This window comes from Triticum urartu, chromosome 7A, assembly GCF_056163025.1.
Source record: "Triticum urartu cultivar PI428250 chromosome 7A, HENAU_Tu73, whole genome shotgun sequence".
NCBI classification, from domain to species: Eukaryota; Viridiplantae; Streptophyta; class Magnoliopsida; order Poales; family Poaceae; genus Triticum; species Triticum urartu.
In genome coordinates, this window is record NC_141879.1 from 213,985,277 (window position 1) to 214,001,527 (window position 16,251).

Below are 16,251 nucleotides of genomic sequence, written 5' to 3' on the forward strand. Positions count from 1 at the left end.
GGCTATGAAAATTAGGTATAATAGATAGGAACCATAGGATTTGGTGTCAGGTGCTTCAGATCTATGCAAGAGTTCAACGATGAGGACTGCGTCTCGAGGGCGTCAATTCATAGGGGCATGTGCACGAAGACTTCTCGACTGTCATCGACAAGGTCAAGTGGGCTTCGATAGGGGAGTGGAGACAACGAGTGTCAACGGCTCATTCTAGCGGCAATAGTGGTTGTTCGACGATCTCGGAATCTCGCTGTAATTTTTATTATGTTTGAAATACTTTGTACTTTCGGTGAACTTTTATAATAGATTGGTTCTTTTGAGAAAAAATGGGTAGGAGCACGAAATGTTTCACCAAAGAAACAATCTATTGGGAAGTGACTCACTGATTTAGGATCCTCAGTTCTTCGCCTTCAGGCCCATCATACAGATGCATACAACCATTAAAAACTTCTTTTTCGTGGGGCTACACATGCTTATTCTGATGCAATACAATGCAAATAGGTTTCGAATTTATAGTGGTTGGCATAAAATTCAATGTTGATAAACGATAAAATTGAATTAATATGCCAACAATTGGAGGTGGCGCTTAACAATTCCTCATATTCATTCATGCTCAAGTGACCCTGACTTGAGCCTGACGGTTAAGAGTTGTTTCTAGTGCTTGGCCTTCAAGAAGACCACAATTGTAGGATATTTAGCCTTCGCTTCCTAGAGGTGTGTGGCGACCATTTGTGGTATAAACCGTGAACAATTCATCAATAATGGCCTCGCCAAATTGCTCCTTCATCAGCGGCTCCACCACCGCCCTTGTGCACTTGGTAATATTCGCCCCACTACCGATGAAATCGAACTTCAATCATGAGTCGTGACAATGCTCATCCTAGAAAATAGAGATTAAGCTCCACACCAACCCCCTTGTCGAGTTTTTTTCTTGGGGAACCCCCTTGTCGGGGTTACGGTGTGCTTCCTTTGGATCCTATTGCTATATGATTAGGAACCTGTTGAGGTTGTCACTTAAAAATGGAAAAATAAAACTCTCCATGTAGCACAAATTTGTTTCGAAAATTTCATCTATCTTTTGTTTCGAATGTCCAAGGCAGTATTAGAAAACAAACGCTACATAGCAAAGGCAGTGTATGCTGCGACGGCGATGTCCTTGCCACCCTGCTGAACAGTCTCACTATCGCAGTTGCACGTTGAGATCATAGGCTATGACCATTAGGTGCAACAACCGTCTATTATGTCATATAGATAGATGAAGTATAAGTTATATACTATTGTACACACCAGACCGATACTTGGTTTATATTTCAACGACTGGATGACCGCGAGCTGGTGTTGGTGGGATGTACTTAGCAGAAGATGGCTGCCAGGGACTTCTTTTCCCGTTGTACATATAGATGCATGGCAGCCTGGTCTTCATGTCATGGTATCCTTAAGGCTTTGCTTACTCTGATGTTATTTTCTATTTCAGTTATAGCGAGCTTTATGTTACCGGTGGGCTTGTTGTTTGTATTTATTTTGGTTATACTTTTTTTTGGCTCTACACATCTCTGTCGGAGAAGTCAGAAACATCGACTTGATACTAATCAATAAAAGGCAGTGTTGATAAAATGGTAAATTTTAATTAATATGCCAATAATTGGAGGTGGCACATAACAATTACCCATGTTCATTCATACTCAAGTGACCCCTATTTGAACCTGACGATTAAGAGCTGTTTCAAGTGCTTGACCTTCAAGAATATGACAATTATAGGATACTTGGCCTTCGCTTTCTGGAGGTGCATGGTGACCATTGTGGTAGAAACCATGAACAATTCATCCATGATGGCCTCACCAAAGTTCTCCTTCATCAACGGCTCCACCGCCGCCCTTATGCTCTTGGTAATATTCGCCCCACTGCCGATGCAATCTATCACTATTTCATTATCTGCTTCATCGCCCTACGGATGCCAACTTAATTCGAAGACACCCATGTGTTCGATGTTGAATGGCACGTTCTCCTCGACCAAGGCCTTCACTTCGTCCATAGATGACGCGTAGAATTGATGTTGGAAGTGATCAGCTTCTCCTTCTCCACAAGACCTTGCCACCCATTGCAAAAACCAACACTCTAGCTATCGAGGTAAGTTTGTTTCACTTAATGTCTATGTTTTAAGCTGGTATGAACAATTCTTCCATACATAAGATGTCACTAGCAGATATCTCATGATTAACATTGTACAAGCCCACTAGCAGAGTATAGAAACAGAAGAGTTTGAGCAAACAAGTTCCAGATGTTGCATACTTCATCTTTGAACAGTATATCTTGGCTCTTTCAGCCTAGGAATGTTAGCACCATATGCCTGCCACATGCAAGTTCTTTGTTATGCAGTTTAAGGAACAATGACAATATTTTTGGCAATCTTCTTGGTACAATTTTATCACAACTGGTGGGGTATTCTTCCCAATGTAGATGCTCTCTTCTTTCAAGTAAGGTACCTTTAGAAACCAGAAAGAAAATAGGTTTTTTATGTGATAACTTTGACAAAAATTAACACATTGACATGCATCCAATGGACCTGATCGTGTCCTTAATAAACAATCAATACAAACCTATTTTTTTTTCCTACTTGACACGCTTTGCGTCAAATTGGCGACCACCACATCGAGCAGCGAGGCGAACTGACTAAACTAGCTGGCCTATTCAGCTAGGTTCTGATCCCCTATTTTCCTACTTCTAGAAGGTTTTGGTCCAAAAAAATTCGTTTTATTTTTTCTGTTGTCTTTCTCTACGGAATTTTCTATCCGCTTTTCCTTTCTATTTTTTTCTTCTATAAATGTTCACAAAATTCCAAAACATGTTGCATTTTTCACAAATTTCACAAATTTCGAAAAATGTTTGCAAAAGTTCTAAGAAATTTTCACATTTTTTAACGCACATTACCTCAAATAAGACCTGTAGTTTCCCAAAGCCCCATAACAAATAGGCCCACATTTATTGGAGGCCCGGCAGTGACAAACTTTGCACAAGGATAGTAGGATTCTTCCCCCAGTTCTTATTTCGCACCTTAAGCGCCAGTTATAGTGCAATTTGCTAACCAGCGCACACCTCTCAACTGCACTATGTATGTAAATGGGTCGGCCTATGTAGGTATTTTCTACAACCGGTTCTTTCGGGAATATTTCCAATGATTGTACTGACGGTTTTGGGGTCTTTCTTCTTCCGGTTTTCCCCCACATGGGTTTTGCCAGCTTTACCATTTTATTTTATTTTTTCTTTTTAGGTTTTCTTTTTCTTTTTTCCTTTTTCGTTTTTACCAAATCCGTGAACTTTTTCCAGATTTGTTTTTCTTTTCCCAAATTTCTGTCAACCTTTTTTTCCAAATCTGTGAAACTTTCTCATATTTGTGAACTTCCACCAAATTCGTGAATTGTTTTTCATTTTTATGAGCTTTTTTCAAATTATGAACTTTTCCAAGTGTGAACTTTTCTCAAATTTCTGAAAAAAATCCAAATTTCATGAACTTTTTTCAAAATTGTTGAACTTTTTCAAATATTTCCCTCCATTTTTTAATCCTTTTTCAAAAGGTCAATGGTCAAGGGTTAATGGTCGCTGGTTACCAGTTAACTATTTTAAAATAAAATGCAGTTTTTTTAGCATCTAACAAAACGCAGCTAGGCGGCCCCATATACTCCCGTGCGTGGGCATCAGCTAAGACAAGTGGTGTTAATTAGGTGCGATTGTCCCGCTCTCCACTTGTACACTTTTTTTAGGCAAGCTCTCCACTTGTACATGCTCAGGAGGAAAAACAACCTTCTCTGTCGTGGGCTTGGGCCAGGAAAAGAAGCTTGGCTAGGGAAAGAAATAGGCACAAAGGAAAAGAAAAGGGATTCTCAAAAAAAAAAGGAAAAGAAAAGGGAAATAAAAAGAGAAAGGGAATGGGAATGGGCCTAGCCCATTTCATGGAGGGATAGGAGAGAGAAGGCTTTGGCTAAATGGAGGGTTTGGGCCTGATTCGGATTTTCTGAAAAAATTAAAGATTTTTTGTAATATCTTCAAAAACAATCATAGGATTAATATCTTCAAAAACAATCATAGGAAAATGATTATCGATTATGTAACTGTCATGATATTACTTTGTGTCTTAGGAAAATTCTAATAAATTAAGATAAGTACATTACTTGGTGTCATGTTTGTAGATAATTTGAAGTAAAGCCCATATATTTTACTTTCATAAAGTAGAAGACTCTAAAAAAATGGCATGGGATGTGTATCACAGACTGTTTGTTGGAAGCCGTCCGTCGTAAGTTGCTAAACACTACTCCCTCCGTCTCATAATATAAGAGCATTTTTTTCACTATTAGTATAAAAAACTTCTTATATTATGAGACGGAGGGAGTAACAAAAAACGGTCTGAGAGAACCATTTACGATTATCTTTGTATAAGACTGGGCTGATGAAACGTGTGAGCTAACCTGCCTTAGGTGTGTCGAGCTATTAGTGTACAAGCATGAAAATGCAATGTTTTGCAACTTAGTACAATGAAGAAACTGATGGACATAGACGTTGGCAGTCTTACTGCGCCAGGTTAAGAAATTTAACCTCCCCAGGCCAGCTGAAGCTCCATGGCAGTCGCTCACGGGCGTTAAAACCTTGTGGAGAAACCTTTGGGCATAACGCATGACGAGAATATAAGAAAGGAAGACTACGTGACTATGCACAAGGCTGGACTTCCAACCAACCAAATAACTCCACCTCTCTCTCTAGTGGATTAAGAACTGCTCACTCGGATATATATACTTGCCACATCAACCAGTACGTATGATTTCCGTAAGACCAAGCATTTTTTATACGTATGTACGTACGCGAGAGCACAACAAGAACAATGCTCCAGGGCTCCAGGCCCCATATATATAACGCAAGCTTCTGCGATCGAGTTACCCAGCAAGCAAAATGTCTTCGGCCATTCCATCTCTGCTCTTCTGCCTGCTTCTTCTTGCTCCCCAGCTTGGCAGCTCCTACCACGGCGGAAGGCATGTCGTCCTCCGTTCATCCCACGATTCAAGGGTTCCGCCGAGCTGCTCGCCCATCCATTCTGGTGAAGTATTTCGATCCCACAAATTAATCTCTGCAACAGGACGTGCTTGCATGCAAATGAAATATAATGAGTTGGTCACGGTCGTCTCGTCATTCTCCCCGCTCGTTGGCTAATTATTAGCTTGTCCACACTTTTCAGGTGATGACGACGGTGGGCCGCTGCCTGTAATGCATCGCCGGAGCGCGTGCTCTCCTTCCGGCGCCGGCTCGGACCAAAGCAAGCCCTCCGTCCGCGACACCTTCGACCGCGACGCCCTCCGCCTGAGCACGCTCTTCGGGAAGTCTGGCGTGACGATCCCCTCGACCGGCACTCCACTGGCGGCTTTGCCGAGCGCGTCCGAGTGCCACGTCGCCGTCGGCTTCGGCACGCCGGTGCAGAAGTTCCACGTGGGGTTCGACACGGGCAGCGCCTCCGCGGGAGCCACGCTGCTTCAGTGCAAGCCTTGCGCCGGGGCCCGGGGCGCGCCGTGCCCCCGTGCTTTCGACCCGTCCAAGTCCGCCTCCCTTGCCTACGTCCCGTGCGGCTCGCCGGACTGCGACGTGAGCGAGTGCAGGGGACGCCGCTGCACGCGCACACTCAATTGGAAGAACGGGCTGCAGAACGCCACCTTCGTGACGGACACGCTGACGCTCACGCGGTCGGTCGCCGTGGACAAGCTCAGGTTCTTTTGCCTGGAGATGGCCGCCAGGTCAGGGGACGGCTCGTCCGGCATCCTCGACCTCAGCCGGGACAGGCACTCGCTGGCGTCCCGGGTGGCTCCGTCTCCGGCCACGGTGGCCTTCTCCTACTGCCTGCCGTCGCACGCCGACTCCATCGGCTTCCTCTCAGTCGGCGCCGCCCGGCCGGAGCTCGCCGGCCATAACGTGACCTACGCCACCCTGCGGAGCAAGGCCCTCCACCCGAACCTCTACTCCGTCCAGCTCGTCGGTTTCTCCATCGCCGGCCGGGATTAATTCCAAGACCCCGCCCAACAAATTCGTTGGTGACACGGTGTTCGACCTGCACACGACCTTCACCTACCTGAGGCCGGACGTCTACGCGGTCCTTCGCGAGCAGTTCAAGGGGTGGATGAGGCAGTACCGGTACCGCGCCGCGCCGCCGCTGGGGGACCTTGACACGTGCTACGACTTGAGCGGCCTGAGCGCCCTGATCCTGCCGGACGTGACGCTCCGCTTCAAGGGCGGGGCGACCATGGACCTTGGCATCGACAACTTGATGTACTTCGAGGACCCCGGGAACCACTTCTCCGTGGGGTGCCTCGCGTTCGCCGCGGCGCGCACCCTGGAGCCCGTGGTTGCGGTGATCGGGACCTTGGCGCAGGGGATGACGGAGGTGGTCTATGACGTGCTCGGAGGAAAGGTTGGGTTCATTCCCCGCCGCTGCTGATTATCGATGTCTAGGAGCACGGTGGCAGCCGAGGCACGGCCATCAATGTGCATGCATCTATGCATAGTAATTCGTGTTGCTTCTCGTTTTGCCTGCTTCGCAAATGAGCGCCCATGTAATAAGAATCCATAATTCATGTACTCGTATGTAACTGGAGTGGAGTTATGTCCTTCCCAGGAATGAATAAACAACATCTAGTATATGCTTCTTTTAACCCACGATGTTCTTTTATTCCCCGCAATTGCTAATTTGCTATTCCTTATGTGCTTGATTTTCTTTTTCACATCAATCAATTCCGCCGAGGCCAAAGACAGGGCGACATGACAAGTGGCGGTGAGGAGACCTTGATGAGATTGAGCCAGGGCCTCCTCAGAGACGGAGACGACATTGCAGGCGACAGAGCTTGCAGCGTCGCCGATAAAGGAGAGGAAGAGGGTTTACTGGTGTGAGTGTGATGGGGATTGGCGGTGAGGAAGGGGGCTGCATGCCTTCGTTGGAGAAGAACATGAGGTGTGTGGATTCGGAAAGGGGGTTATAGAGATGATCAGGGTGGCAGTACGTAGTATGGCAGCGGGCAGAGGCGAGGGGAAGGCGGGACATCAAGGCAGTTAGAGGGCGAGGGTAGCACGCATTTCGACCGGCAACAGATGGTGGCTTGCACGAGGGAAGAAGATAAGCATCGCTGTAGCAACACGCAGGCGTCCCTTACGACCGACACGTCCTGGATCAAGTTACGCGCCAGACTATATCTCGCCTAATGCGACATGTAACTATGGCTCGGCTCTGGAGTTCGTATTTATGGGCCAGCCCATTAATGTGTTTTCTCGCTTGGTTGCTGTTCGGTCGGTCGATCGCTCGCTCGCTCATTATTGTAGGGTTTTCTTCTTCTTTCCTGTACGCACATGGACTTATCCGGCTTTACTGGTTTTTCTTTCTTTTTTCCCTTTGTTTTTTATTTCTTTCTTCGTTTTCATTTTTTCATAGTGTTTCACTGTTTTGCATCAGTTTCTTCGATTGTCTGTTCTTCTTTTTGTTATTTCTATTTCTTATTCTGTTTTCTTCAGTTTATTTTGTTTTTACTCGGGTTCCTTCTATTTTTATTCGTTTTCACTAAGTTCCACTGGTTTGCATTGGTTTCTTTGGTTTTTCTTATTTTCTTTTTTCTATGATTTTCTCGTTCCTTTTGTGGTTTTCACCTTTATTTTCCTCTTTTTCAGCACATGTCCACTTTTTCGGCATACACATTTAATATATTGTGTATACAACGGGAACATTTTTTTGTACTTTTTTCAGCACATGTCAATTGTTTTACAAAAACAATGTACATTTTTATATACATAAAAAGTACCTATATTTTAATATTTCTAAATACATTATTAACATTTTTATATTATGTATTCTGATGTCTACTTTTTTCATACGAGTTGTAAATTTTTTGTATACATATGAAACATTCTATTTATACATGTTTAACATTTGAAATACTTGATTTAATTTTTTTTCAAAAATATGCATTTTTGACTGTTACATTTTTTTGTATATATCAAGAACATTTTTATACATGGTTAATAGTTTTAAATACATAATTAACATTTGCAAATAGAATGTTTTTTCTTAGAAGTCAAGTTTTCATGTCTACTTTTTTCATACACATTTTACATTTTTTTCGTGTACACCAGAAAGATCTTTTACACATGTTTTACGTTTCTCATGTACATGATTCACAATTTTTCAAATATATGTTTTGATGCCTACTTTTTTTCATGTACATTTTACATTTGTCGGACACATCAGTAACATTTTTTAATACATGGTTACATTTTTAATTACATTATTAACATTTTATATAATGTCATATACAATTGTTGAAAACATAAACAGTTTTTGGTATAACCATTTGTTTAATGCTATCAATGTTTTTCTAACAAAATTTCCTCCAAACAAACATTTTTTAACACAAGACAGACACTGTTTTGAGAGACGACAAGCGTTTTTTCAAATCTTCATTATTAATTTGTGGAATATGTATTTTTTGATTTGTCTAAGAAAATATAAACAAAAGAAAAAGATAAAAGAAAAAGGGGAAAGAAAAGGAGAGAACTGAAACAGAGTGCATTTAAAAACCGAAGATTCATGCATTTAGAAAATATCAGTGTATTAAAAAACTGTTCACAATTTCAAAAACAGACGGTGAATTTGAAAATGTTCATGAATTTAAAGAGTTTGCGAATTGAAAAAAGTTTTCATACTCAAAAAAATCATGAATCAAAAAAATTTACATGAAGTAAAATATGTTCATGGTTTTTAAACAAACTTCATGAATTTAAAAAATGTTCACAAATTTTAAAAATACGGTTCATAAACTTGCAAAAAGTTCATGTTTTTTTTAAATTAGGAACTAAAAAATGTCCGTGGATTTGGATAATGTTCAAGTACAAAAAGTATACGTGAATTTGAAAAATGTTCATGAACTCAGATATGTTCACAAACATGAAATATGTCACTATTAAAAAAAGAGTTGTATAGTTTGATTACCCAAATGTATACTACAGTCTGGCATATCAACATCGCCAACATCACCTGCCCCAAAAACATGTAAAAGCAAGTAAACAAAAAAAAATGGTTGTATGGTTTTATTACAGACCCTCCAGAACAACTCAGTTTGTAACCAAGCCCATTCCCACCTCGCAACTCTGAATTTACAACTCCGCAAAGTAATGAATCAACATGCCGACATTTATCTTTTGACCATGTTGAGAACTTGAGTTAGGTTGAAGCAATATATATTGCATTATGGCTACAAAACTATCTTCTGGGCCGCCATGCTAACAACCTCCTTGCAGGTCACAATTGTGATATGAACTTGGGGCATCTATAGAACCCTAAATTAATTTGAATAAACAAAGCAACATTGATGTAAAATTTAGAAGAGAAGCTTAACATGAATGAGAGGATGAGGGCTCTGAGCTAGACATGGCTACTATTTTTACTGGTCATGGTTGTGGCAGGTAATTTGTTGAAGTATTTCCACCAAAACGATATGAGGTCCTAGTGTAATTCTGTTTTCTGAGCTTGCTTATCTAAACAACTAGATGATACCCCGCGCGTTGCTGTGGGACTTTCTACCTTTTATATGTAGCTTTAAAGAAAAGTGCATCTGGATAAATGAAAATGAAATATGGCATCAATTGAAGTTACAATAGAATACTGGTATTTATATTTAAAATGTTGAATAAGTTCATTCTTGTACGGATATATGAATATGCTTTGAGGGGGGACCGGCAGGAGAAAATTGTTCACATGAAAAGGCAACTAAGTCAATACAACACCAAGATTTCAGCAAAAAAGTATGTAATAAGAAATAAGCAATTTCTGGCCAAAGGAAAAGCTGTATGACTTTCTACAAATTATGTACAACAACAACAACAAAGCCTTTAGTCCCAAACAAGTTGGGGTAGGTTAGAGATGAAACACATAAGATCTCGCAACCAACTCATGGCTCCAGCACATGGATAGCAAGCTTCCACGCACCCCTGTCCATAGCTAGCTCTTTGGTGATACTCCAATCCTTCAGGTCTCTCTTAACAGACTCCTTCCATGTCAAATTCGGTCTACCCCGCCCTCTCTTGACATTCTCCGCACGCTTTAGCCGTCCACTATGCACCGGAGTTTCTGGAGGCCTGCGCTGAATATGCCCAAACCATCTCAGACGATGTTGGACAAGCTTCTCTTCAATTGGTGCTACCCCAACTCTATCTCGTATATCATCATTCCGGACTCGATCCTTCCTCGTGTGGCCACACATCCATCTCAACATACGCATCTCCGCCACACCTAACTGTTGAACATGTCGCCTTTTAGTCGGCCAACACTCAGCGCCATACAACATTGCGGGTCGAACCGCCGTCCTGTAGAACTTGCCTTTTAGCTTTTGTGGCACTCTCTTGTCACAGAGAATGCCAGAAGCTTGGCGCCACTTCATCCATCCGGCTTTGATTCGATGGTTCACATCTTCATCAATACCCCCATCCTCCTGCAGCATTGACCCCAAATACCGAAAGTTTGTCCTTCTGAGGTACCACCTGGCCATCAAGGTTAACCTCCTCCTCACACCTAGTAGTACTAAAACCGCACATCATGTACTCGGTTTTAGTTCTACTAAGCCTAAACCCTTTCGATTCCAAGGTTTGTCTCCATAACTCTAACTTCCTATTTACCCCCGTCCGACTATCGTCAACTAGCACCACAGCATCCGCAAAGATCATACACCATGGGATATCTCCTTGTATATCCCTTGTGACCTCATCCATCACCAATGCAAAAAGATAAGGGCTCAAAGCTGACCCCTGATGCAGTCCTATCTTAATCGGGAAGTCATCAGTGTCGACATCACTTGTTCGAACACTTGTCACAACATTATCGTACATGTCCTTGATGAGGGTAATGTACTTTGCTGGGACTTTGTGTTTCTCCAAGGCCCACCACATGACATTCCGCGGTATCTTATCATAGGCCTTCTCCAAGTCAATGAACACCATATGCAAGTCCTTCTTTTGCTCCCTATATCTCTCCATAAGTTGTCGTACCAAGAAAATGGCTTCCTTGGTCGACCTCCCAGGCATGAAACCAAACTGATTTTTGGTCACGCTTGTCATTCTTCTTAAGCGGTGCTCAATGACTCTCTCCCATAGCTTCATTGTATGGCTCATCAGCTTAATTCCATGGTAATTAGTACAACTCTGAACATCCCTCTTGTTCTTGAAGATTGGTACTAATATACTCCGTCTCCATTCTTCTGGCATCTTGTTTGCCCGAAAAATGATGTTGAAAATCTTGGTTAGCCATACTATCGCTATGTCCCCGAGACCTTTCCACACCTCAATGGGGATACAATCAGGGCCCATCGCCTTGCCTACTTTCATCCTTTTTAAAGCCTCCTTGAGCTCAGACTCCTGGATTCGCCGCACAAAACGCATGCTGGTCTCATCAAAGGAGTCGTCCAGTTCAATGGTAGAACTCTCATTCTCCCCATTGAACAGCTTGTCGAAGTACTCCCGCCATCTATGCTTAATCTCCTCGTCCTTCACCAAGAGTTGGCCTCCTCCGTCCTTGATGCATTTGACTTGGCCAATATCCCTCGTCTTCCTCTCTCGGATCTTGGCTATCTTATAGATGTCCCTTTCACCTTCCTTCGTGCCTAACCGTTGGTAGAGGTCCTCATATGCCCGACCCCTTGCTTCACCAACAGCTCGCTTTGCAACCTTGTTCGCCATCTTGTACTTCTCTATATTGTCTGCACTCCTATCCAGGTATAGGCGTTTGAAGCAATATTTCTTCTCTTTAATCGCCTTCTGGACATCATCATTCCACCACCAGGTATCCTTATCTTCGCTTCTCCTTCCCCTGGACACTCCAAGCTCCTCCGAGGCCACCTTACGAATGCAAGCCCCATCTTCGTCCACACATTGTTCGCATCTCCTCCTTCCTCCCAAGGGCCCTCCTTAATGACCCTCTCCTTGAACGCTAGAGCTACCTTCCCCTTGAGCTTCCACCACTTCGTTCTAGCGACTTTGGCATGCTTATCCTGCTGGACACGAATCCGAAAGCGGAAGTCAGCAACCACCAGCTTATGCTGGGGTACAACACTCTCTCCAGGTATCACCTTACAGTCTAGGCACGCACGCCTATCTTCTCTTCTCGAGAGGATGAAATCAATCTGGCTAGAGTGTTGGCCACTACTAAAAGTCACCAGATGTGATTCTCTCTTTCTAAAGAGGGTGTTAGCTACAATCATGTTGTAGGCTAGAGCAAAGCTTAAGACATCTTCTCCTTCTTGATTCCTGATGCCATAGCCAATGCCCCCGTGCGCCCCTTCAAAACCTGTGTTAGATGTACCCACGTGGCCATTGAGGTCTCCTCCTATGAAGAGCTTCTCACCAATCGGTACACTCCTAACCATGTCTTCCAGGCCTTCCCAGAACTCCCTCTTGGTGTTCTCATTGTGGCCTACTTGCGGGGCATACACGCTGATAACATTGAAAACCAAGTCCTCAACTACCAGCTTGACCAGGATAATCCGGTCCCCACGTCTCTTGACGTCTACCACTCCAAATTATGTAAGGGAAGCAATTTTTTACCGTAGAGAAGAGCTCGTCGAATACCTCAACTGTCAAGGTGTATCATGTTTCTCTCAAATATAGTTACAACAGAACATGGGAAGTATTGTCACTCTGAAGCAGCAAACCAAATCCTCACTCTGAAGCAGCAAATCAATCCTATAAGGCATGGGATGTTGGGGATCGTAGCAGAAATTTAAAATTTTCTACGCATCACCAAGATCAATCTATGGAGTAATCTAGCAACGAGGGGGAGGAGAGTGCATCTACATACCCTTGTAGATCGCTAAGCGGAAGCGTTCAAGTGAACGGGGTTGATGGAGTCGTACTCGTCGTGATCCAAATCACCGATGATCCTAGTGCCGAACGGACGGCACCTCCGCGTTCAACACACGTACAGCCCGGTGACGTCTCCTATGCCTTGATCCAGCAAGGGGAGAAGGAGAGGTTGGGGAAGACTCCATCCAGCAGCAGCACGATGGCATGGTGGTGGTGGAGGAGCGCGGGACTCCAGCAGGGCTTCGCCAAGCACTACGAGAGATGAGGAGGGAGAGGGGTAGGGCTGCGCCAACAGGGGAGGAACTTCATGTGTTGGGCTGCCCCTTTTCCTCCACTATATATAGGGGGAGAGGGAGGGCTGCACCCCCACCTAGGGTTTCCTCCCTAGGGGTGGCGGCAGCCCTAGATCCCATCTAGGGTGGCGGCCACAAGGGGGAGAGGGGGAGGCCCACCTGAGGTGGGCCTTAGGGCCCATCCGCCCTAGGGTTTGCCCCCCTCCCCTCTTGGAGGCGCCTTGGGCCTTGGTGGGAGGCGCCCTAGCCCACCTAGGGGCTGGTTCCTTCCCACTATTGGCCCATGTAGGCCTCCGGGGCTGGTGGCCCCACCTGGTGGACCCCTGGACCCCTCCGGTGGTCCCGGTACACTACCGGTGATGCCCGGAACACTTCTGGTGGCCAAAACCATACTTCCTATATATTAATCTTTACCTTCAGACCATTCCGGAACTTCTCATGACGTCCGGGATCTCATCCGGGACTCCGAACAACATTCGGTAACCACGTACATACTTTCCCTATAACCCTAGCGTCATCGAACCTTAAGTGTGTAGACCCTACGGGTTCAGGAGTCATGCAGACATGGCCGAGACAACTCTCCGGTCAATAACCAACAGCGGGATCTGGATACCCATGTTGGCTCTCACATGCTCCATGATGATCTCATCGGATGAACCACGATGTCAAGGATTTAATCAATCCCGTATATAATTCCCTTTGTCTAGCGGTACGATACTTGCCCGAGATTCGATCGTTGGTATCCCGATACCTTGTTCAATCTCGTTACCGGCAAGTCTCTTTACTCGTTCTGTAACACATCATCCCGTGATCAACTCCTTGGTCACATTGTGCACATTATGATGATGTCCTACCGAGTGGGCCCAGAGATACCTCTCCGTTTACACGGAGTGACAAATCCCAGTCTCGATTCGTGCCAACCCAACAGACACTTTCGGAGATGTCTGTAGTGTACCTTTATAGCCACCAAGTTACGTTGTGACGTTTGGCACACCCAAAGCACTCCTACGGTATCCGGGAGTTGCACAATCTCATGGTCTAAGGAAATGATACTTGACATTAGAAAAGCTTTAGCAAACGAACTACACGATCTTGTGCTAGGCTTAGGATTGGTTCTTGTCCATCACATCATTCTCCTAATGATGTGATCCCGTTATCAACGACATCCAATGTCCATGGTCAGGAAACTGTAACCATCTATTGATCAACGAGCTAGTCAACTAGAGGCTTACTAGGGACATGGTGTTGTCTATGTATCCACACATGTATCTAAGTTTCCTATCAATACAATTCTAGCATGGATAATAAACGATTATCATGAACAATGAAATATAATAATAATAATAACTAATTTATTATTGCCTCTAGGGCATATTTCCAACAGTCTCCCACTTGCACTAGAGTCAATAATCTAGTTCATATCGCCATGTGATTAACACTCACATGTCACATCGCCATGTGACCAACATCCAAGAGTCTACTAGACTCAATGATCTAGTTCACATCACTATGTGATAAACACTCAAAGAGTTCTGGGTTTGATCATGTTATGCTTGTGAGAGAGGTTGTAGTCAACGGGTCTTGCCATATTCAGATCCCTATGTATTTTGCAAAACTTTATGTCATATCGTAGATGCTGCTACCACGTTCCACTTGGAGCTATTCCAAATTATTGCTCCATTATACGTATCCGGTATCTCTACTCAGAGCTATCCAGATAGGTGTTAAGCTTGCATCGACGTAACTCTTTACGTCGAACTCTTTATCACCTCCATAACCGAGAAACATTTCCTTATTCCTCTAAGGACAATTTTGACCGCTATCTGGTGATCCAATCCAAGATCACCTTTGTACCCTCTTGCCAGACATGTGGCAAGGCATACATCAGGTGCGGTACTCAGCATGGCATACCGTATAGAGCCTATGACAAGAGCATAGGGGACGACCTTCGTCCTTCCTCTTTCTTCTGCCGTGGTCAAGCTTTGAGTCTTACTCAACTTCACACCTTACAACTCAGGTAAGAACCCCTTCTTTGACTGATCTATTTTGAACTCCTTCAAAAACATGTCAAGGTGTGTGTTCTTTGAAAGTATCATCAGGCGTCTTGATCTATCTCTATAGATCTTGATGCCCAATTTGTAAGCAGCTTTATCCATGTCTTCCTTTGAAAAACACTTTTCAAACAACCGTTTATGCTTTCCAGAAATTCTACATTATTTCGAATCAGCAATATGTCATCCACATATACTTATCAGAAATGTTGTAGTGCTCCCACTCACTTTCTTGTAAATACAAGTTTCTAGCAAAAATTGTATAAACCTAAAAGCTTTGATCACTCCATCAAAACATATATTCCGATTCCAAGATGCTTGCTCTAGTCCATAGAAGGATTGCTGGAGCCAGCATACCTTTTAGCATCCTTAGGATCGACAAAACTTTGATTGTATCACATACAACTCTTTCTTACGAAAACTGGTACGAAAACTTGCTTTGACATCCATCTGTTAGATTTCATAATCGAAAAATACAACTCATGCTAACATGATTCCGACGGACTTAAGCATCGCTACGGGTGAGAAATTCTCATCGTAGTCAACTCCTTGAACTTGTGAAAATACTCTTTCCCACAAGTCGAGCTTCATAGACGGTAACATTACCGCCCACGTCCGTCTTCTTCTTAAAGATCCATTTATCTCAATGGCTTGCCGATCATCGGGCAAGTCCACCAAAGTCCATACTTTGTTCTGATATATGGATCCTATCTCGAATTTCATGGCTTCTAACCATTTGTCGGAATACGGGCCCACCATCGCTTCTCCATAGCTCGTAGGTTCATTGTTGTCTAACAACATGATATCTAAGACAGGATTACCGTACCACTTAGGAGTAGTACATATCCTTGTCGACCTACGAGGTTCGATAGCAACTTGATCCGAAGCTTCATGATCACTATCATTAACTTCCTATTCAACAGACGTAGGTGCCACAGAAAACATATTTCTGTGTTGCATCATTCTCTGGTTGAAATAAAGGTTAGACAACCTCATCAAGTTCTATCTTCCTCCCACTCAATTCTTTCGAGAGAAACTCCTTCTCGAGA

The 16,251-nt window shown here is 43.8% G+C and overlaps 2 pseudogenes; one reads left to right on the forward strand and one right to left on the reverse strand.

Moving 5' to 3' along the window:
• Positions 1–1,687: 1,687 nt before the first annotated feature.
• On the reverse strand, positions 1,688–2,973 carry LOC147959062 (anthranilate O-methyltransferase 3 pseudogene; annotated as a pseudogene).
• Positions 2,974–4,876: 1,903 nt separating this feature from the next.
• Positions 4,877–6,757, forward strand: LOC147959063 (aspartyl protease AED1-like; annotated as a pseudogene).
• The last annotated feature ends 9,494 nt before the right edge of the window (positions 6,758–16,251 follow it).